The 24,217-nt window shown below is 43.0% G+C and overlaps 1 protein-coding gene and 1 long non-coding RNA gene across 15 annotated transcripts in view; both read right to left on the bottom strand.

The window, feature by feature from the left end:
* The window catches only part of ADGRB1 (adhesion G protein-coupled receptor B1), a 259,849-nt gene that overhangs the window by 196,091 nt on the left and 39,541 nt on the right, over positions 1 to 24,217 (bottom strand). The gene's annotated exons all lie outside the window — the stretch shown is intronic.
* On the bottom strand, positions 1,819 to 24,214 carry LOC136789814 (uncharacterized). Of its 2 annotated transcripts, XR_010828848.1 has the most exons (5): positions 24,035 to 24,168; positions 23,482 to 23,744; positions 23,104 to 23,135; positions 22,408 to 22,489; positions 1,819 to 3,924 (listed from the first exon to the last, which is right to left on the bottom strand). It is a non-coding gene; the product is annotated as an uncharacterized lncRNA (long non-coding RNA). The 2 variants fall into 2 exon arrangements; XR_010828849.1 differs by lacking the exons at positions 1,819 to 3,924; positions 22,408 to 22,489 and adding an exon at positions 22,496 to 22,915 and having other exon boundaries at positions 24,035 to 24,214.

The following is a 24,217-nucleotide window of genomic DNA, read 5'->3' as shown; positions in this document are numbered from 1 at the left end:
GAGACACAATGAGCAGATGGCCCTTCTTTTGTTCCTGAAGAACAGAAATTCATATGCCAACTAAATGCTAATTTGCCCTTTTACTGTCTGTCTCCACGGGCTACGTCTACGCTGCCGAACAAAACAGTTCAGGGACTGTTCTCTGGCTCTGGGGCCAAGCATGACACAGCTTGGAGCCACACACCTCAGCTCTCCTCCTCTGCAAAATGGGCTGGCCTCATCCCACAGACCTGCAGGAGAGAGTCCCTTGGCTCAGCCATCTACCAGACTGTGCCCTGGCACGGTCTCGGGCCAAAGCTGCACCAGGGAGCTTGCAAGTAATTAAATGGTCTGGATGATCACGGGACCGTGCTCATGTTTACCTTTAATCCCTTGTTTATTTACAAGGATAGGCATAGCCCCAGAAAGAGTGAATGGATATGAATAGCAAAGGGCTTGTCCTTCAGTATTTCATTGGAAGATCTGATGGAGACCTTTCCATAGGGAGCAAATCCAGGTACCACTTTTGGTGGCTCAGACCTGAGGGTAAAGCAGCCAGCTGGTTGATACTCCCACCTTTACCTCTGGTCTGGAAAAGGGTCCCTGCATCTTTCCATGGCTCCCTTTTGGCCAGAGCTGTCTTCTGCTGGAGACAGGATTTCTGTCTGTAGTTCTTAATGGTCAGTAAATCAGAATGAGGTCACACCTAGAGATTTATACCTCAGCCCACTTGCTTTGAGAAGCTCCTCATTAGGTGCTCAAGAGATGGACCATGGATGCTGTAATATGAAAGATCTCATCAACACTTTCCCCCTCACTCCTCCAGCAAGTGGCAGTCACTGGGGGAGCTTGTCTCCATCTCACCCAGCTCTGCAAACAAATTAGGAACTTTGGCCTCAGGAGGAGGTGGTGAGTACTGCCAGCTCCACCATGGCTGATTAGGGCTTTCCATCACTCAGCATGCCTGACCCCAGCAACCAGACAAGGAAGAGCATTAGTCCAGCTCCTCCTTTTCATCATGGCTACCCAGCAACATCTCAGGGCTGGTAAGTGTCGATGGGATGGGTTGACCCTGGTTAGACAAGCAGAAGCATCACATTTGCTGCCGGTGCTTTTCATGAGAACTGGATTGCGTTTTTTTTTCTCTCTCCCTCTCCCCCTTTCTCTTCTTCTCCTTTGCCTTTGGAAAGTGCGACAGCGTGGGGATGAATCGCCTGATTGTGTGCTCCTCTTTCCCCCACCATGCCGCACCAACAGCAGGGCTGGGGGATGGAAAAGGAGCCCAGCTGCTTCTTGTGGGCTGTTCTCTCTCCACCCACCAGGCACTTTAAATCAGACACAAATTAACACCAACTCCTGGCATCCTTTATTAATCAGATTGGCTCAGCCTTAGTTTGCTTTGCTTTTATCTTCTATTTTAATATTTCTTTTTTTTTTTTTTTTTCTGAGCCCACCGTCCTGAATAACATAACTAACAATAACACCACTGCACACAGAGATGGCTCCTGAGTTATTCCAGGTAGTGCTCACCTCTGGATTCTCAAGGTTTAAATCAAGCATCATGTTATCCCTTGAGCATCTCAGACTTCAGCAGTCTTTTCCATCCGTGCTGCTTTCTAGGTGTCCTTCAAGGAGAATCCCCATGCACGTAGTCACACACAGACTGAAATGCAGCATCTTTGGGTACCTTCCGTGTGTCAGTCATCATCTGATAAGAAAGTTACGTAAGATTTCTTCTCCTAACATATGAAATTAGGGGAGCTAAAATTTGCCTGCCTGATGTGGGACATAGTGGAGGTGAAAGCATAGAAGCCTGTATAGCCACAGGTCACCACTGTCCCCAGAGGCTCCACAGTTACCTAAAGACAGGGAGGAATTCCCACCCCCTGGGAACGTTGGTAACAAGAGGGTCACGGCCCTTCATCATGGGTCAATCACCGTGACCAGGCTCTAAGAGACAGTCATCTCTGACACACTCCCAACTTCATGACTTGTCCTTGGGACTCTACTCAAAAAGGTGCTAAGGAATAGTTTCCAAAGCCTTTCCTTCAGGAGTAGAGATGAGAAGAAGTGTAAGAACTCACTGATCTTCTTCACTGCTCCCAGCCTTGGCAGACAGAAATGCTGGAGGTCATGTCCTTCAAAGCCTTCTATCTACTCAGTCTTCCCAGCTTAGCAAATCCTCTGGTCTTTTTGTGCCTTGCCCCTCTGACACCTCTGGTCTGTCAGACCCCATCAGCAACATGCACGATGGAGGCAAGGAGGAAAGAAGTGACCGATGGACTTCTTGCTGGAAGAATCATGCACGGCCAGGGAATTGGCTGGCTCCTCTCTGCTGTCCGTATGGCCGTATTTGCTAAGACACTCCATCTAGCAGGCACTGTTCGGTAACTGTCAAACCTTTTGTGGATTTCCGTCTCTGCAATATTCGTTTCTTAGCAACTCTGTTTGCTTTTAACAAAAACAAAATGTCTCTGCCTGTGGCGTGCTATTTTGAGCAGAAACGGTGCTGTTTCGGGTCCATGCTAGTCGGAGGGACCCTGGTGAAAATGGTCCTGTCCACCCACTCGCTCCTAATGGCACTGGGTGAAATTCTTATTTGTTTTCTTGCTATCTCACCTGCTGCAGAGAAAGCAGAGCAATCCTGGACATGGATTGTGGTAAACAGCTAATACTGCTACATTGCTCTTCTTCAGTCCTTGCCATTCTGGCAATCTTGAAGCTTATTGTGTAACCCAGGTAATAAAGGTACAAGTCAGCAGGAAATCTTACAGCAGAACAAAGTTTCAGCAAGAAAATACAGTTATACAAGCCCTGTGCACTTCATTGGAAATGCCTCCGGTCTCCAGTTAGCACTATGGATAAGGAGACTCAAAGGCATGCAAAAAACATTAGCGCTTCTTGAGATTATGATTTATGAGTTCTGATTGATTAATAATAATAATTAAAAAATAATAATCCCACAAACCAAACAACCCCAAAACCAACTATCAGCAGAAGTGATGCCTCACTTTATGGGCTCAAAAAGGAGCTTGATGAAATAAGAGTCCAGAAAAGCAAATTGGAAAAGTGTCCCAGCCCTCTGATAAACACATGTACCATAATGGTAGGGGAGACAGATGAATGGAAAGTGGAAATTTCAGAAGTCAAAAAATCAAGTTATGCTTGAAACATTCCTACATATATCAACTCTCCCACCTATCACAGGGATCTCACATCTCTACTTTGTGTTCACAGGTTGAGTCCAGTGATGCATCACCCTGAACATGACCTGCACCTCTTCTGAACTGCTCAGAATATTTAGAGCAGGATAGAAACCTCATTTTACCAACTTAGCCAAACCCTGTCAGAAGGTTCATTCAGTTATCCTCTCCCTCTCTTCATGTCCATATGAACTGCTGACCCCCTGCAGTACACTTGGCAGCATTTTGCAGGTGATTCGAATGATGATGATTTTTTTGGATAACTCCAAAAAGCTCAGAAAGATGGTTAAAAAAGGAAAAGGAAAAAACAACAACAACAAAAAACTTTATAGCAGGCAAAACTATAGATGCAGGACATGAAAAGAGGAAAGGAGATGGCATGAAGACGGTCAGCAACTGCAGAGTTAATACCTTCAGGCCATCATGTCTCTGGAGGTCTCTGATAATCAGTTGAATTTAGAGACTGAACTCAAGCAGTGTGGGAACCAACTTGTACAGTTGGTAGCTATTTTCTTAGGAAATAAGCACCACCCATGTTTTATTATAAATCCAAAGTTATTCACTGAATCTATAAAGCCTCGCTGACGTCAGTGGGGCCAGGAATCTGTCTCTTTATTCCTGAGTTCAATGCCTATATATTGTTTTCATGCAGCTGTAAAGATCTTCTTTATGCATCTTCTTGATTTTTCTCTCGCTCATTCATCCTGATTCATCCTCCTCTGCTTGGAGCTCCTTGAATATCCTGTAAGAAGCCCACACACTCAGACACATTCTTGTCCAAGCCTACATTGCAGTATATTTGTCCAACTAATTTTTACTGAAATAAAGTTCCTGCTTTGCAAAATTGCCAAGAGCAATTGTTTTGGTGAATCATAAATACTGCAGAAAGGAAATGTTCGTTCAGGTTGTTTGTTTCTGCCTTTGGCAGATCGAGGCATAAGAGTGCATACATTTCTCAAGAAACACATTTTAATTCAGAGGACAAACTGCATTGACAATGTCAATTCGATAAGACACCTCTACACTTTGACCTGAGTAAAGCCCACACATCTGCAAACATGTTTGCTAATGAGATCAGGAATGGTTGCTTCAATCTCAGCCTCTTTGGCACTGGTTTGTTAAGGCAGCTGAAGCATTGCATAGTTCATTGGCTCCATTGAGCAGTGACCAGATTTTGGACAGGAAATCTTGTTTGGCACTTCAGGATCTCCAGTTCAGCCTCACTTGATATGAAGGTCTAATGGCCACATCTGACAGAAGGCAGAGGGCTTTGATGTGATCTGGGAGGTGAACCTGCAGCATGCCATGACCTTGTCCCTGCCTGGGATCACTATCCCTGTGGCTGGGGTGCTGCAGAAGATGTGTGCTTGCATCTCTACCTCCTTACTCAGTGCTCTCACCTCAACTACAAGATGCTTTCACCAGGCTGAGTGACCCAGGGGAAGATTCAGGAAGATCCCAGAACCAGAATGAGAAAATAAAGCAGATTGTGCCAGTATAACCTGTGGGTTGAACTAGAATGTATAAAAAGTCCTCTAAAACCTGTGCATTTTATTGGAAGCCTGTTTAAGAAAAAGCGCATAAGTTGTCCCAAAATATGGGAAAAGGTGGGTTTTTAACCCAGTCTGGCTGAAAAGTGATATAATGCTCTAACCACATGTCTAAGATGTAGGCAGGACCAGCTGGAAGATACAAATAAAGAATTAGCTTGAACTATCCTTAGCTGACTAAAAGGCAGAGATGCAAATCTGAGCCAGCCACTCTGGGCTCATTGAGCAGTCCACAGAAAGAAATGGCCATCTGAAGCAGGGTGGCATTTTGGAAATGATGGATACAAGTTTCCATGGACAGATTCAACAGCAGCACTGCTCAGTGAGGACTCTTCATGGGAAGACAGAACCTGGACTTCAAAATAGGGATCCAGACCCCGAGCCAAAAATATTGTTGAGCCAGAATCCTCTACTAGTGCTCAGTCTAGGTCTTTTCCCTACTACCAGTGGAAGATTGCTATCTTCTTAAGCAGATACCAATTAAAAGGCCCTCTAAGCTGTACTTTAACACAAATAACGTATAAAGATAACACTGTCATATTTCATAATATGATGACTTTAATTCCACTCTTGTTAAAGAGCAATTGCAGTGTAATTATGATAAGTATGTTCTCTGACACACTTTAATACCACAAATACAAATGTAATATAATTATACTCCATTACAATACATATTATTATTGCAATATAATTGCATGACAATGTAATAATAGAATTGGTAATTATAGGACATGTTACATGTGGTAGTATTTTAGGTATATACACATGCACACACACACACATGTGCACACGTATCCTTGCATCTTGCAAAATAAGTGACTGGAGGGTTTATAGTGTCCCTGAAAATAACTACTGTAAATCTCATTGCCGTGGTGTACATTAAATTCAGGTGACAAGGGGACATGAGAGCTAACACAAACCATTCACTCATGCAGTTAATGTTCTTATTATATCAACAGAAATAATTATTGATTGAGCAGAAAAAATGCAGTGTAATTACATTTTAATTGCAATATAATTCCACTGTAATTACACTTTTTTTTTCCTATTATTTGTGTTGGCCAATAACAATGAGATTAGGGAGACACTGTTCTCATAATTTTAAAAGATTATAGTATTGTGTAATATTGCACAGCCTCCCAAGAGAAGAGGATTCAGCATTAATCAATTCATTTCAACCTAAACCTGTCTTAGTGTTGGAAAATTAACTATAAAGAGCAACATTGCTGAGTAGCCTTCCTGAACCTTTCATGTCTCTGGCATCTCCAAATCACTGTCACACAAAAAATATGTAATAGATACTGTAATAGAAAGATGTAATACCAGAAGACGTATCTTCATCCTCAGTTTAGCATTTTCTGTAAGCTCTTTAGGAGCTCTCCTTTCTCTGTATTTGAAAATACAATGAGTCTTTAGTGTGGAAAATGAATATTGTTCTAATTCTTCATTCTCTCCCCAAAATCCCACTTGATTCTGGACAGCTGTCTACCCAGAGAGCAAGCAAAAGAGGGTTATTCATATCGATCACACCTTCCTCAAGATGCAAAGCTATGAGAACCCCTGGGTTCTTCTGATGTTAGTGATAATGGAAGATCTTCCACTGTAGGGATCTTCCTCTCTCTAAAGAGAGTAAAGTTATTTGTCTCAGAAACAAGAAAAGGTTGGGACAACTCACAGATGACAGCAGACAATTATCTTCACAGCAGTCTCAAAGCTTTTTTGTGCTTAATGCATCAGGAAGAACAATTAGTGTCTCCCCTTCCTAAATTTCCTCTCTTAATTCCTATTCATTAAAAATAAAAATAAAAGTTATATATATATATATATAAAAATCAGTGAAAAAGTTGGGAAGAGAATGAAATCCTTGTGTGCCTCCTGGATACTCTGGATAATACAGTAGCTATGGCAACAAGCAGTTTAACAGAACTCCTTTACCTTTGATTTTTTTTTTTTTCTATTTTTGTCTTAATGTTTACAAGAAATAATGGAATTTCTGTTCCCAGTTCCTGTCGTTTGTAGGCCAGTGGTTACTGGTCAAAACACTTTGTCCAATTTCTCATGAATACTTCTCCCTCTTGTTCATTACTTGCATGAGGGCATGATCCAGTCTCAGCTGAAATCAGGCTGAACATGGAGGTCTCACATTTTTTATATATATATATATTTTAATACATACCCCCAAAATGATATGAGAGTTACTTGGCAAACAGGTAGCTTGATCTGACTGAGCAGTGTGGTTAAACAGTGTGACTGATTGTCATGGCTTGCTCTGAGGCCAAATATTCTGGTGGGCTCCCGGAGGGACGAACAGATTCACAGGTGAAGAATTTATCAATGGCTGCAGAATATGCTTGCTTAGGCAGGTCCCAGATCAGGAGAAAAACATAAAACACAGTCAAAATCCTTAATTCAGTGAATTCTGAAAGTAAGGAGTGTGTGTCAAGGTTAGGAACAATTTATGCTTACTCCTCTTTGCTTTGCTCTTCTCATAGGCATCTGCTATTGGCACTAGCTGCATAGTCCATGAGTCTCACCCAGTATGGGTGTTAATGAGTTTTTGTGCTCTCAGAGTCACATCCAGCATTCAGCCCTCTCATTTCTCTGAGGGAACAGCAGTGTTGCAAGGTGAGGGACCATAGAGGGTTTTGACCCAAGGAGCTTAGATCTACATTCTGCAAAGCCTCCAGCCTGGTCCCCAGGTTCAGGATCCCCTGGTGGGATCCTGTGCCTGATAGATGCAGTGTGGGCTCTGGTCAGTTTGTGTCATAAACCATACAGTTGTGCAGATCATGTACTGGACATGGCAAGATGCTCAGTCTGGAGCTACTGAGTTGTCTCCAGAGTTTGTGAATTTTCGCAACATTTGGAGGAAACCTGAGACAAGCAGAGTGGCGTAAGCAATGAGCTCAGAATGATGGCCCAATGCCTGCCACTGCAGAGGTGTTCAAGCCTGGCATCTCCACTTGAATTTCTTTTTGAAAATCTTGAGCTAATTCCAGGCTCAGACTCAAAGCAAAAGTTCAGGGTAGGTGATGCCATACCCTCCAGGAAAACACATTGTTCCTCTAAGCTGCAAGGAGTAACACCAGCAACAGAAGATTTTATTTTAATTTTATTTTTTTCCCTTTCCAACAAACCAGACAGGATACATTGACAGGGAGCCTGGTGCAACACTGCTACTGCCGATTTGACTTTTGCTCTTTCTCACCTGGCCCAGCAGAAGCCCTGCGGACGTGCAAAGCAAATGAGCCCTTAACCTGCCCTGCAGCCCCAGCTCTGCCTTCTCGTCCAGAGCATGCAGGCAGACTGCAGCAGCTACGAGAGAGGGGCCAAGTGTTTTCAGGCTTCTCCCCAGAGCCAGGAGACTGTGGCAGAGTCAGAGTCTGTGCTAGGGCTTGGGCTTGCAACCAACGCTGACACTGCATTGCAGCACAAGTGAAAGAGGGGAGGGAGAAAAGCCGATGTGCACCCTGCAGGGAAAACAGCACAGGCAGGATCCTGCTGCCCGTCTCTGGTGGGAATCCTGGTCAGAGAGGGCTACGCTGCCATGGCACCTCATCACAAAAAGGCACAGGTAGATGCTTAACACTGGCACGTGCAAAAAATAAGAATAAAAATAAGGTAACAATTCCCAAATGTGTAATGCTTATGCCTATCTGAGCTGGCACTTGTTTCCTTCCACAGTCACCGTGTGGCCAGACTAACTCATTACTTTTTTGAGTGCTCTGGGATACTCAGAGTGTGAGATGGTGCGCTCAGAAAATACACTGCTGTCCTACAGTCAATTCCATTCTTGTTCAATAGAAAGCAGATCAAACTATTACGAAGAAAACCTTGCCAGAACCAATAACTGTACAAGGCATGGCATTATGCTAAGATGCTGCTTCAATAAATTATCAGCTAAGAAGAGTCTGGATCCTTTAATACTCCTGGGATTCATGGCTGCGCAAACCTATGTCTGTATACAGATAAATACAGTTAAACAGGTATAACATATGCTATTGTTAGAAGAGTTCTTTGAGTTATAAGGAATGGCATATTTAAAACTCTAGGTTAAAATTCATACTTACTGACCAATCCCCAGAGGTGAAAAAAGACACATTTTAGAGACATGGTACCTGAAGAAGGGGGAATACTACATGTTAAGACCCCTAACACTATGTTTGTTTAAAGGAAGGTCTGTAAAACATGACTCTTGTTGTGGATCCCTGGTGCTCATTTATGCTGTCAGGTCATGGTGTATGGTGAAAGCAATGTTTGGAAGAGGAAATCAAAGACTGGTTGGTGGCAGGAAGGAGATTTGGCAAAAGTACAGATGGAAGCTGGAGAAAAAAAATCAGGAGGCAATCTCTGGGAGTGAAAGATCATAAGGTGAATCAATTTGGAGAACGACATGAAGAACAGATGGAGAATAGGGTCACTAAGAATATCAATGGGATAAAAAAATCTTAGCACACGGTTAACACTAAGGAGCATCCTTCTGAAGGCCTCAGGGCATCCCTCTGCAGGGAGTAGGTGTTTTTCAAGGAGTTCAGATTGAGGCCAGATCTGTCCAACACTCCTGAACTGGACTTTCTCCTGAGCCAAGATTTGTGCTATTGAGACATCCCCAAATCCCTGGTGATGTTAAAGTGATCCAGTGCAGATCCATGACCTAACTGCCTTATTTAAAGGGTTTCAACTCTCTTTCCAGAACTGAGGCAAGAAATCAGAGAAAAATTCCTTCTGAGAGTGCAAGGATGCTGCTACTGGCTACAGCATCCATAACCTAGTTTACACATCACACACCCTATCCTTACCCCTTTCAAATGTCCAGTATGTCTTTAGTGATCAAAACTGTCTGGACCATGCATTTTACTGTTACAGCTGTAAATATTCAAGCAAGACAGACAAGGAAATGAAGAAAAGTGACAGTAGCTATGAAAATCTGACTGAATATGAAGTTGAAGAAAACGGAACATCACCTGCCCAAACATCAGCCCCACTTTTCTTCCTGCCTCAGAGGACTCCTAGCTGAACTGTAGATCAGCCTCAACTCATTGCCTAGCTGATGAACTCTGAAAGATTGCAGCCCCAAGCAGTTATCTTCCAGGGAGCTTTCTTGCATTTCTCTCCACAGCCCATAATCAGATATGAAGCTTCTCTGGGATGCATTAGCACAAATGATGCTCTACAGAAAAGAATTGTGTTGCAGCGTATGCTGCATACAGACATAAGTCCTCCCTCCTTTTCTAGTTGTTGCTACTATTGTTATTAAGGATTTCATAATAACATGACTTGAGGGCCACAATTTGTCTGGGAGACACAGACTCTAAAAATGATGTATTCTTCCTTTCCATTTCTCCCTTGCCAGCAGTAGGACGTTGACATGATTGAATTCCTGGGGAGGAAAGAAGGGAGGGGAGGCAAGCAAAGGGTCCAGAGTGACGGTAGAATTGAATTCCCAGGTCTTGAGCTAGAGCAGAATTTTCCATCAATAATGTTTGTAAAATAAAACGGTGCTGGCACTTTTGTTTAATTTTGTTTGTTGGAGCTTGCATTAATTCTGTTTGTTTTTGCCTCCTGGTTAATTTCTTCACCAAAAAGGAGGAGAGTTTTTTTCACAGTGCTGGAAAGATGCAGGGTTGTTCTTCTGGGAGAACCTATTTACATCAAGATCTGCTTTCCTGGGAAAGCTGAGATAGAACAGCTCAAGCTCTTGGTGTCCTGGCAAAGTACCATGGTGGGAATTTGGCTCAGGGGAACTTGGAATGAAAAATGGGCAATTTCATTTCTAGAGGACTGGCTTGAATCCTTTTTGGACCAATAAGGAAAAAAAAAAAAAAAAAAAAAAAAAAGTTTCTGTTTGGATCAGTCATGAGAAAAGGAAATTTCCATTTCATGGCTTCCTGCTGAATTTTTTGGCCCTTCCTCATTTTCTTACCAGGTTGCTGTGTACACCTCAGAAATTCCAGGGCAGATGAGCACTAACGACCCTATTGATGATATTCTTCAGTGAAACTGAGAGACTTCTCCTCTGCCATCTGAAATCTGGTCTGAGAGACACCACTGAGGAAGGATGGATGGAGTCCAGTTTCTTTCTGCTTACACTGCGTATTTCAATCTCCACAGCTTTCAGTCCTACATCTTTTGTAGACATGAAAACAAGCTTCCAAGCAAAGATCTTCTACTCTTATAAACCAGGAAAGCTCTAAAATATCAACCAAGCAAAGTCATTTCAAACTAGCCCATGATTTGTTAACAAGGTACCAGAGAGAGAGAAAATTTCCTTCCTTGCAGTGAGGCACTATCTCTCTTTGGCAATTCAAGGAAAGAAGAAAACAACATGCCCCAGCATCCCAGATAGCTGTTGACCCCTGCAAAAGGAACAGCCTGGTATGACGTTCATCCAGCACCAATGAACCAAGCAAACGGTGCTCTGGAGAGTCCTGCCTCACCCCCTCTGGGCTTTAACAGCCCTGATTGCTCAGTGCAATAATCCTAAGAAAGAGCTGGTCACTTTCCAACAGCTAATGACAAGTCTGTTATTTAATGGCCCAGATCAAAGCCAAGGGCGATTAATGATCTAACAAACCGGTCGATCAACTGGTGATGAAGACCAGTTATAATCCGTATCAACATCTCCCACCATAGAATTGCTTTTATTAGCTTTTTCTTCCTTCTGTAGGGTCTAGGACAAGCAAGGGGCTATTTCAGGAAATCACTAGCTCCCTGAAAATCAATAACCAATCAACACCTGGAGTTTACCCTGAAAAAAGTGCTTCTTCTATGTTTTATTAAAGGGGGTTCTTCTTTCTCTGTGTGTTTAAAACTACTGCAAAAAAAAAAAAAAAAAAAAAGTACAATACTGGAGGAAAGCACATGTAAATGGCAACCCATTTCTTGAGGTATGATCCTGACTGAATGACCAATGTGAGCTACTTTGCTGTGACAACAAGAGAAACATATATAATATAGGAATGTTATTTTGGGAACCAGAGAGTTCATGACAAACTTTCCATGTCCTTAAACAAAACAGAGTTAGAAAAACAGTCTTAAAACATAGACAGCAGCACAGGAGGAACCTGCTCTGTCTTCCTACCTCTTGAGTTGTTTCATCTACAGAAAGTGTGCCTGAGCAATGACCCTTCCAAACTGATTTTAGAAGCCTCTCCACCCTGTCAGCACAGTGCATCATTACACATCTATCTAGGAAAAGCTCTGCCATATCTAACAGATATTTCCCACTGGAATCTAAGCCAATGATTTCTTGCTTTGTAGGTTCAGAAAACTACTTTTGTTTCCTCTGTCTTTGCCTCAGTTCCCCCAATACTCTCGTATCCCACACCAAACCAGTCTCATATCTCCCTTTGTTCTACTCTTCTATAGAATGGAAAAATACCATCCTTTTATTTACTTATTATTATTATTATTATTATTATCTTCTTTTTATTATTATTATTATTATTATTATTATTATTATTCCTCATCAGTAGTGTCTTAATATAAACTTTGAGTTCACCAGCTCATAAGGGATTTCACATGAAAAATGCTCTGCCAGAAACGCCTAATACTCTGTTTCCAGCAATGTCAATAGGAGACTGTTTAGGGAGAGCACATGATTTTGGCCACTCTCTCCTATACAAAATCTAGGGATGCTCATTCACAGGCATTATAGAAGATTCCCCCAGAGATCTCTTTCGGTATCTGCTCAGTTTCCTCACCTGCTAGCTTATCCTGGGGACACTGGTGGATATCACATGCTGCAGTCGGCCCTGATGTACTCAATGTAAGAGAGTTAAAATATCACCCAGGAGCTTTGGGAACTGCTGGCATCAATGAGCAGAGCTCCTCTATCCCCTTTACCTGTTCAGCCAGTTACATTTCACTTCCATAAAGTATCTTTTTGTATGCTCCTTCTTTCCAGAAATGACTGTTGCAATGGATGCTTCCCCTACTAGTATGATAAAAATGGAGATGGGAATTGGGTGCGAGAGAGAGGTGGTGTGATGGTTTAGAGGTCAGAGGACAGGCCTAAAAGACTGTTATAATATTTGTCTGTGCAGTAGGAGTGGGGTAAAATAAACTCATCTTCTGTAAGTAAACAGCTCCAGCTGATGTCTCTCTGTCCCAGGATGAGACACTTGCATTCTGTTAGGACTTAACTGTGAGCTCCTTGATAAAGTTATGAAGGGCTTTAACTCTCTCCAACAGTCAGTACATACACAAGATTTACTACTGTTTTAACAGCAACTGTGCTGGAGGCAGAGAGAAAGAAAGAGTGGTACCAGCACATAAGTCTCCAAATAGTCAAAAGAGAATGACAGCCATGTCCTAGGAGAGATTTAGCTCACCAAAAAACTGCATCACCTTGGTGTTATGAGCATATGATGGTGGTTTCAAGGTCTGTTTTTGATTTCATATGCAGTTCTGCCACCAGCCTCCATCTTCGGGGGCAGCAGCGGATGTAGTGCATTGGTGCAGTCTGCATTGATGGCATCAGCCCAACCTGCCTCTGACTGCTGGAACTGCATTGGTGTAAATCATCTCTCATTCCCCCACGACGCTGTGAGTCACTGATCCTGGCACTGGGCTGTCTTGGCAGGTCTCCCAGAATTCGTTGCATGGCTCTCAGCAGTCAGGGGATGCTTTCAATGGGATTTGTGGGTAGAGGTATATTGACTTCTCTATGCCTCGGTTTCCTCATCATTGGAACAAAGCTAATAACCCTTACCCACTCTTTAAAATAAGAAAGGAAAACCTTCATCAAAAAACTTAGCGAACTGTGGTTTATGTAATGCTTTGTGATCCTGTGGAGGAGAGGACTCTAGGAGAGAAAAGTCAAGTTATTATGAATAGTCTGGAAAGTCTCTCCTCCACGTACTGTCTATTGGTTCACGCTGACTTAATCTCTCAACTCAGCTGAGCATCTGCTTGCCCAGAATTAGCCCTGGGGATGGGAAGCCCAATTCACATTCCACTTGCAACCTGCAAGGTGAGGCAGTGATCTTATTCACCAGCTGGAGCTGGTTAACGGGTATGGTCTTGTTTCCTTTTTTAAACAGTGAGCTGTCCTACTGAGACTGTCCCTGCTTGTCTTACTCTTTTGTTACTTGATCACAGAATCACAGAGTCATTAAGGTTGGAAAAGACCTCCAAGATCACCTAGTCCAACCATCCCCTTACCACCAATATCACGCACTTCACTATATCCCTAAGCACCACATCCAACCTTTCCTTAAACACCCTCAGGGACGGTGACTGATCAGTTTGACTTTGTTTCCTGTTCTTCCATTGGTTTTCAAACCTTTATAATACAGCAGCTACTACTGCAGCCAAACTTTTTTAATGTCAAGGTCCCCTCCCCCACCACTCCATCTAATCTTTATTAATTAACTAGTTAATAACCCTCAATTATTCTGTAAATAAATGAATGGCTGAGCTGCCTCTGTGTAGTGCTTTCTTCCTGCCAAGCAGCACAGTACCAAATTTACCAATTCAGAGTCTTTGCAACAGATATTTTGATAGAAAGAAATTTGTATTCTGGCACGAACTTTTTGCTCTTGCCTGAGAATGATCTGTTTTGAATGTTTTGAGTACAAGGGAGCACTACTGGGAGTGCTGCTAGTCTTACAAGTCTTATGAGTTTCAAGGGATCACAATAGAGCTCCCCAAGTCCACATGCACCTTCCTAACGCCACACCTTTTGGAGATGCTCTGCAGAAGTGCAGTGATCTATGATGTGCTACTACATTTGGGATGGGTGGCCATGAGCCTTTCTACACTGGACCCACGTGGACCTAGACCAGAGTCTGCTCTCATCTCTACCAGCAGAAACAGGGTGGACGAAGAAATGTGAACGGGATGGATATTTCTCTTCAGAACAAGCTAACAGATTGGAAACTGTGTTGAAAGATGGGAGATCAGAGATAGTTATTGATTGCTAGGTGTCTGACGTCCTGGGTGCTCTCAGGTAAGGCACTTAGATCTGTACCCTGGTTGCACTGCACTGTCTACACAAAAATGCACTGAGGGGTACTGAGTCCTCCTTAGAGTGTCTCATGCAATGCTTTAAAGTCTCACATGAAAAGCTCTGCAGGAGGGAGCAGTTGCTACTAGCAGAATGACACAAGTTTCATGAAATGTGGGTGCTGAGCAGGTCTGCAAAGTCCAACTTTCTCTGTTCTGGTATCTGCTTTATCTGCCCTCTCCATAGCAATGTTATGTTGCGCTCCTGGTCTATCACACCAGTTATTTCCCTTAAGATCCCCAATGCTAACAAAATCAGACTCATAACACTCTACGCAGGCTGGGAGTAGTGCACTTTGCTACACAGATGACAGCATGGAAGTGTAGGAGTGAAAGTGGGTTCATTGTCAGCCTGGGCTCCAGATAAACCAATGTCTGGCCCAATTCACTGAGATATGGGTCATCCTCTTGTGCATGTGGTTGAGGCTCTACATGCTCTGTGGAGATAGGAGCTATTCCCCAATCTCAGTTTCTGATACTGTTCTCTTTGACTCACCAGCAAAGTGACTATGGCTTTCAGTGATGCAAGATCAAACTTGTTCTGGCCATGGGCTCTGTCTTCCCCCCACAACTCCCTGAAATTAATAGAAAAATTCTTACTGGTTTTAGTAACGAACTTGTCAGGACATTAATTTCTTGCTATCCCTCTCCAGAAGGAACCATTTACTCCTCTCTCTCTGGAACAGTTGGAGAAATTTTTCACCACTGCACTGATGGAAAAAATGACTCTGCTTAATAGAGGCAGATGGAAAAAATATGAGGTCATTTGGTCACAAATGAAAAACTTGCCTACTGTAGTAGTTTAATGCTGAATTTGCCTACCCCCCCTCCATGATTAGATAATTACTTATTCACTTATTCCTCTATTTAATCATATCAAGGGAGGGTGCCCTACATGACCTTTCTGGGTACTTGCTGATTCCTTTGTTCTTTTATTCTGCTTTTAACCAAGATGATTTCCATACAGGTTCCTTTCATAATGAGCCTTGAATTATTTTACTTCATCATCCATGAGGTGCTGTATGGTTTGCTGGTGTGTCTCTGTCTATCTGAGCTATTCCTGCAAGATACATTACTCTTAAGTGACCCACAAGACCAGCCACCATCCACGCTGGATTTTAAGGCTAGTTGAACCCTTATCTCTCTTATCTCCTAAATGGGGATGACCTCAGAGATTACATTTACGCAGAACTTCTGGCTGTTATAGTGTGTATTTCAGAAATAACAGAAATTGAACCAAGAGATCCAGAGATTGGTAGGGCTCTACCTGAGCCCCAAGACACATGCATTTTCCTCATAGCTCTGGGATCTATTTTTTCTATAGTGTTTATTTTCAAATCCAATTTTTCTTTGCCTCAGCTTCCTTACCCATAAATTGAGGATTTTTCTATGGAAGCAAAACTAGGTGTGTAAGAAAGTATTACAACATTATTAAAGCCTGCATATGAAATGCTGTTCATTCATCTCTAGTGAAGCTGTCCCAGTGAACTGTTACTATTTGTTTAAAAATTGGCACCATGTTTCCTGTTTTTTCTTATTTGCCTAATTCAGCTAAGAGTCATTACATACAGGGAGGCTTCTTGCATCACAACACACCTGCACAGCACATCCAAGATATAGTAACATTAATCCTATTTTACATAAAACAACATGTAGGGAACAAGGTGACTTGCTTGTGGCTATATTGCTTATTCAGTAAGAGAGGTAGAAGGAAAATCACGGTGCCTTAATAACCAGTTTTGTGGTTCAACCATCAGATTATGTCTGTGGTTTATTTGCAGTGTTAATTATATTTCCTCAGCGACGGAACTACATTGGATAACTTCTTGGGCTTGTCCTCAGACTCAAAACCCATATATCAAGATGGATACCTACATATGCTTATAAAATGAGAGGATCCTTTCAAAATTGCAAACAAATGCTAGAAATGTATGATAAATAAGCAATGACACCTCTGTATCTCTTGCTGATAAAAGATGCAGTAGTCAAAACTCTGTCTGGAGTTAACTAACCAGTCACAAGCACTCAGTTTATCCAAGCACAACAAAGAACAAGGTTCAGAAAGGTGACTCAAATCCCGAACTAAGGAAAATATACTGAAAAGTTACATGTTCAACTTTCATCCAGAACACAGGAGTTCAGGTAGATGCTCTCATATAACAAGCAGCTGAAAGTTGCCCCATGAGAGGAAAGCCTGGGAAGAAAACCTGCTCAAAGAAATTCCAGGAAAGCAATGAAGCACTTGAAATGCAGTTATGCTGCCTCATCTCACAGTCCAAAGGTTATTACCATTAAGATTTCATCCAACAGAGTAGCTGTGATCAGCAGCAGTCTGCATGGCCTTGGAGGGAAGAGTACTGGCAATAGGAGGAAATGCTCAGAAAATGCGCCTGGCACCTAGCTGGCATTTATGATATTAAACTGCATCAGGAAAAGTTGGCCCTGGGAAAAGCTGATAAGCAAATGCCAGAGTGCTTTCTCATAAATCTGTTGCTTTCATGGTTTGGCATGAGTCATGTGAGTCCCAAAATATTCTGGTGTGAGAACACCATAGGCACAGGTCGGTGTTTGCACCCCATGTTGGCATACAGTGAGTCAACACAAAGAGTGTGCATCCAGCTATGTTTTCAATTCCTCCATCCACAGTGATCCCACCAAACTACTCTGAGAAGATATCTCAGTCTGATCTCCATACATGCTTGGAAGAAGAATTTCAGGCTTTTGGATTGGCTAGGTACGTTGGACCAATACGGACCAAGCTCTACCAGCAGATAATCAGCCTCTCAGGTCCTTCCAGCTATGGTCTGCATACTAAAGATTGGTCTAAAGATTGTCTAATTTATCTCCGTTCTTCATCTCACAACCAGTGATACTGCAAAATGGTATGTACTTTAGTATCTTGGAAAAATTATGATTTTGAAAGTATGATTATATCAAAAGATCAGCACGTATGAGAGCCACAGAGCTTTCTTAGCCCTCACTTCCTAATATCAGGGATATTAAATAATCCGAGATTAATGGATTTAGACAGTAGGCACCCTGTTCCATACCTATATCTGTTTGTTTCAAGGTTGGTGCTTCCATGAAAGTCTGTAGGTTCCCCTTATAATCAGTAATGATATAGACAACAAGGTCAATGAGGAGTAGGACGTGACTCATCAGACCAAATGTACCTCTCCATTGGGAGGTCACCAATAAATTCTCCAGATGGGTCACCATCAGGCCTTGCCTGGCAAAACCATGTGATTCCTAGACATCTGAGATGTAGAACTCCAGTGAAAACAATCAGTGCATATTCACTTGGTATCTGAGCAAAACAGAAGGTGACTGGTTGGCATGTTAGAGAGATGTGCTTATTGGAGTTCGTTCTGCAGTAAGCAAAAATTCAGGGAAGTGGACCAAACTAATGAGGAGAAGGACGAGCAGAGTTAGAGACATTACAGAGAGAGTCTTCAAATACAGCCGAAAGTGGAAGGAACATTCACTCATGGATGGGTGTCTGGTAGGTGGAATAAATCCCTAAGATTGACATCCTTCATAGCAGTGAGGTGCACTACCCTGTGGGATGGATCTGCTGTGTGCTGGGAAATGTGATCATGAACAAAATATCTCTCCAGGACAATTGCAATTTTAATTCCATCACCTGGGTAAGGAAGGGGCATGCCTCTTTGTGTTATGTTCATTTAAAACACAGGATCGGAAACACCATTATAAAAAAATATTCCCGTCATGCTGTGTTGTTATTAAAGCCAGTGGGTTTCAGATGGACTGGGAGCCAAGCAATGGTTGTGCAAAAGCTGATCAGAAGCCTGAGCAGTGATTAAGGAGTAAGTTTATAAAAGGAGTTGGCAGGTGATGAAAGGAGATTGTCAGGTGATGCCATCACAAAAGGTAAACAAATAAAAACAAATTCAGGGAACAGCAATTTCTTTCTGAAGGCAGAAGAATCAACATGTCTAAGAAGAAAGTGAAGGGAGTGTAGAGAAGGAGGATAAGAGGCAAGACTGCCTATTTCCAGCCTGAGCAGAGAAAAACAAGTTGCAGACCAGATAGTCCAATGAGATACTTTATTACTTCAGCTCCCTGGCAATTTATTGCCATCTATTTTTCTTCATATTTTACAAAAGTACTGAATCCATCTCCCGAATAAAATGTCCATTATATACAGTCAAAAATAACCTTGCAGGCCTAATATGATCTGGACTGTGGAAGGAGCAATGAGTCAAATGCACTTTTTTTTTTTCTTCCTTTCTTTTTTTTTTTATTTTCATTTTGTTTCAAAAAAAAAAAAAAAACAGTCACATGAAAATGTTAACCCAGCTTTAATAGCATCACAGCGTTCAGTAGGTGGAGTGCACTGAAGGGACTGGAGTCAGAAACCCAATCTTTCCAAGACTAGAGCTTAGTATTATGGCTCAGTGCTGCCTCTTACCAAGATGAGGGAGCAGGTTATCACAGTGTACACCCTGACAACACATGGAGATGTTAACTGCTTTCTGATATCACAGAATCATTGAACAGTTTGGGTTGGGAGGGATCTTAAGAATCTCATCTAGTTTTATCCCTCCTGCCATGGACAGGGACACCTCCCACTAGACCAGGTTGCTCAAAGTCCCATTCACACTGTGCTTGCATATGGGATGGAACATCAACAACTTCTCTGGCAATGTTTTGACTTGAGCAATAAAATTCTAGGGGTTTACACAGATATCATCCCAACTCACGTACTTAGCTTCTTGACTTCGTCATCAGAGAAAAGAGAAGAAAAAATCAGGCTATCACATACTGGATGGGATTCTGGATCTTTTAATCATGAGAAATACCAGACATCTCATCTCAAGTCTCATCTGTTGGAAAGTAGGAAGTGCAAGAAGTAAAACTGAATATTATAGAATCGTAGAATGGTTTGGGTTGGAAGGGACCTTCAAGATCATCTAATTCAAACCCCGCTGCTATGGGCAGGGACACCTCCCACCAGACCAGGTTGCTCAGAGCCCCATCCAGCCTGGTCTTGAACAGCTCCAGGGTTGGAGAATCCGGAACTATATCCAATATAGAGGGACATATTGATGATATGGCTTAGAAAATTGTGGAGGATTTCTCAGAGCAGCTCTTACTTTCACACTTCTGGCTGTAGTCACATTAACCTTATCTAATCTCCACTGCAGTGGACTATGCTCATGACAGGAACGACATTATGAGATGGAGTCAAGATGAACGAGCAAAACTTTTATTTCTCTGACCCGTAAGATTCATTGACTGCTTTTCCTCAGAAGAAGAACTACTACCTCTTACCTCTCAATCTGAGCTCTGAAGGAGCTCTTGCAAGTCAAACAAGAGCATTCACCACCTCTCCATGAGAGAGGGCAAAGTTATTTCATCCACATTCCAGACGAAGGCTTCGGGCACAGGGACATGGAGCAAGATTTTCAAGCTAATCTCAATTTTTCAGGAATCCTGAAAAGTGAGCAGCAGCTTCCTGCTAAGCCAACCATTTTCCTAGCAGATCTTGCAAGCCCTTCTTTGCAGGACACTTCTCTTTTTGCATGCTCAAAGAGTTAAACTGTCTGAATGGAAATAGCTGGGAAGACAGGCACAGAGCTCCAGGCTCTTTTTGCACTGAAAATACATTCTGTTGACTGTCATCAGTGTATACCTAACCAATTACTGCAACAGTCTAAGAAATTAAATACATTAACTTGGCTTAAGAAAAAATAGAAAAGCTAACAGCTGCCACTTCAAGTGGGGAAAAAAAAAAGTCCTGGAACACATTTCTCAGACTCCTGTAGGGCCCTCTTTCACAGCAACACAACTATCCTAGGCATTAAAAAAAAAAAAAAAAAAAAGAATCCCGCCTTGGGTAAAAGGGCATTATTATTACGTACATTATTATCCAGCATTATTATTACGTCATTTAATGCCCATTGCCTGGATTAATAGGCATTTCAATCAGAAATACTTTTTGGAGCAGAACTTGGCTGCAGCTGCTTTCCTTTCTGGGGATCCCCTATGGTGCTCTGTAAAGCAGCAGATTAAATACTGATGGAGCAGTGCTGGGGAATAGCAATTGTAGCCGTGGTGATTGTTCACACTTACGCCTGGACATTAGATCTTGGCATCAGAGTGAAAGAGTATTAGCTGAAATGCTGGGGTCATGCTTTGGTATAGTAGGACTCATATTTAGAAGGTACATACATATATATATAATATAGATAGTAGAAAACACCTTCAAAGTGCTGAAAGCCTGTTAATTATACTTGCTATGACAGTCTATATTCTAGGTGGAGATATATATACTGGTGATAACATTCTAGCTTTGAAAATCCAGGTGTTGGGTAGATTTATTAATGATAGAATTGTTTCTCTTTAAACATAACCATTTCAGGAGGTTCAATATCTAATAAGGCTTTTGGATCAGCACTGTTTCTCTTGGCTGCCCTACAGATACCTAGCAAACTCTTACGTGTTTTTGAAGCAGCCCTAAACAAGGTATTTAGAGAAAAAATGCTCAACTGTCTTTCTTTCCTTGCTCTCCATCCAAAGCCAGCAGGGATATGAGAGCTGCAAGCCTGAGAAGCATAATTCACAATTTTTTGTGATGCGCAGAGCCCAGCTGGCAGTACCCTGAGCATGGGCAGACTGCTTGCTGTGTGTAGCCATGCCCTACCGTCCCAGTAACCCAGCCCAAAGCTGCTTAACCCATAGGTTGATGGGAAGTGCTGTATCTCATCACGCCAAAGCTGAAACCAGCAGAAGTGGCCTGCATCATGGGATGCTGCTTGGCAGGAGTTGTGCTGAAAGTCCTCCACTGCACTGCTGTGCTGACGTATGTGGCCTGCCTCCCCAGCCAGCTTCACTACACTCAGGTTTGCTCTGTTGTCTGGCTCCAGGGATGAAGGAGAGCAGACTTCTGTCCTTTCCCCTGCTGTGTCTAGCCTTGATCAGGCATGTTTAATTCTTCACTCATTACCTTCAGCATGGCTGGTACCTGGCTATTAACTGCCATCACCATCAGACTAAAGCAGAATGTGGCAGCCTGGCTGTGATGGCTCACATCCAAACCCATGCCCCTGGTGCAGCAAGTCCTTCCCTCTGCCAGCAGCAACATGAGGAATCAGAGCTCCATGGGGCACTGCAGAGCTATACCAAGATAACGTTGCCTGACACAGCTCACTCCTATTTTCTTGCAACCAGCATCACAGAGTGGTTCTTAAAACGCTGCAGCATCCTGAGCTTGGACAGTAACTTTGCCCTCCCTGGGGACAGAAATATACCAAGAAGAGTCTTCCCCCTGCATTTTCCCAAAAGCTGAGAGGGGCCAGAAGATGTTTTCTGCCTCTTCTCAACCTTGCATGGGAAGGTCACAGATCCCTACCTGCTGCCATCCCAGATGACAAGCAGTTTAAGTCCGTGTAGCTTGTGTGGAGAGGAATACAATCGCTTATATGGATCTGACAGCAGATCTAATGCTATACTCAGGTTTGCTAATGCTTTATAAATGTCAGCCTTGTCTGCTTTTGAGCAGGTAAGGGGAAAAGAGCAAAGGCTGCTTGAGCTCCGTGTTACTTCAATTTGAGTAACGCTGCCAGAGAAGAGTCTAGCAGGCTGCAGACTTTAAATGTAACTCTACAGGTCTCTGACATCCTTAAACACCTCTCCCCACTCACCCAGAGAATGCTGAGATCTGGGGCCTGTAGGTATGATGTGAGATGGCATCGGAGGGATCCCAGAGGGACGTGCAGCCCGAGGCTCATAAGTGAAAGAAACAGAGAAAAGATGCGATGCTGGGTGGAAATGTAATTCTCAGAGGTGCAACAAGCTTGACTAAACAGCTTCTCACCACCTCTGCTCACTCAGCTGAGGCCATTCCCCTGCTTCCCCACAAAAAACAGGCACTTCTGGTCAACCCACTTGGGTAGCATCCGTCTGCTCCTCCCCAGAGCAGCTGGCAGGGGATGTCAGGTTTTAAAGTGCATCCTTGGGATAATAGCACAATTGCTGTTTTACTCCTAAATTATGTATCACCCCCCCCAGCACACGCTCACAGCAGGTGTCTGTCTCAGGGCAGTACAAGGGCACTGTCAGCTCCACACTTGTCATTCAGACGGAGGAGTTTAAGAGGAGATGGTCCTGCTGCTGATACAGGGCAACCTCCTCTCGTGGAGCTTCCATTTGCTTTAAAAATGAAGTCAGCTAGGTCAGCAAATTGAGAGCCATCACTCTGATGGCTTTCAGACAAAGGAGAACTGGGGAGCAGGACTGTTAACACCTCTGTTGAGGGGAGGTGACCTCCAGGTGGTGTGGGAAGGGGTGGATTAGCAGGGACCGGGAGGGGGGAATTTTTTAAACCAAAGTAGTCTTACCTAGTATATCTCCTGCCATGAGCATTTGTCTTCTGAATTGAAAAAAAAAAAAAAAAAAAAAAAAAAAGTTTATCAGTTTCTCTTTGAGCATCTTTACTGAATCTCTGTTTTCTGTTGTTTTGTGGTCTAGCTCTACCAAAATTATACAAGATTATATTCTTCTGCAGCAAAATCAATCCACTGCTTTCCAATTTACCTTATATTCTTCAGTCATATGTGAAAAGGAGGACGCCCAAATAAAACAGTGAAGCAGGAGGGTCACACTGTTTTTACGTTACCCACTGATGCCCAATTTTTATGGGGATTATCACCCGTGGTCTCCCTGCATAATGACACTACGTTGTTTCAAAGCATGGCATGACTTATCGTGTTCCTCACCAGAAAAAAAGGTCTTCCCCTCTTGTGCATTCAGAGAGCTGGTCTGAGCTGTGCCCCATAAGTGGTATGGACAGGGCTGAAGCTGAACTTATCTCCAGGGCGGGATGCAGAACTGGAGAAGGGAGTTTAGTGAAGCTCCTTTAATGTGCATGACGAATGGCTGACCCGAGGGGACAGACTGCAGCAAGTGACCTTTCCGACATCAGACCTCCTTCACCACAGCTTGAATTATTCTGTGATCCTTGCAGAGAGGACCCAGGGATCTGTCATTATAGATTCAAAATGGCTGTTAAAGCTCTCTGCCCTGGACCTGACCTGATTCGCTTCCTGACGCCAAGTAGGCATCGTAATCGTTTCTGGAAAATGGGGAGCTTTTCCCTTGTGTACACGCACAGACGCAAATCCTCTTCCCAAACATCTAACCCACGCTCGTTTTTCTCCTCGGACTCTCCTTTGAGGTGATCCTTCCTAAATACTGACCTAGTGACCCCATTCCCTCCCCCCTCCACCCCAGCCCTGCCCCCAGAAAGCCTCCAATTAAATCCAAAATTGCCTCTGTACAAAAGCAGCTCTGTCAGCTCCATTCAGAGAGGAACAAGTGGCTTGAATAGCTCTGGGCACATTGGAAACCGAGAAACAGTGTGGTCTTGTGTTGAAGTTGAATGGTGGCGAGGGGGGCGGTTGGAGGTTGAGGGGGAACGTTGAATCAGTTAAAGTAATTATTGAGTCATTCGGG

Source organism: Anser cygnoides, chromosome 2 (genome assembly GCF_040182565.1).
Source record: "Anser cygnoides isolate HZ-2024a breed goose chromosome 2, Taihu_goose_T2T_genome, whole genome shotgun sequence".
Classification (NCBI taxonomy): domain Eukaryota; kingdom Metazoa; phylum Chordata; class Aves; order Anseriformes; family Anatidae; genus Anser; species Anser cygnoides.
The sequence above is the reverse complement of the archived record's forward strand: the minus strand, read 5'-3'. Positions and strand labels throughout refer to the sequence as shown.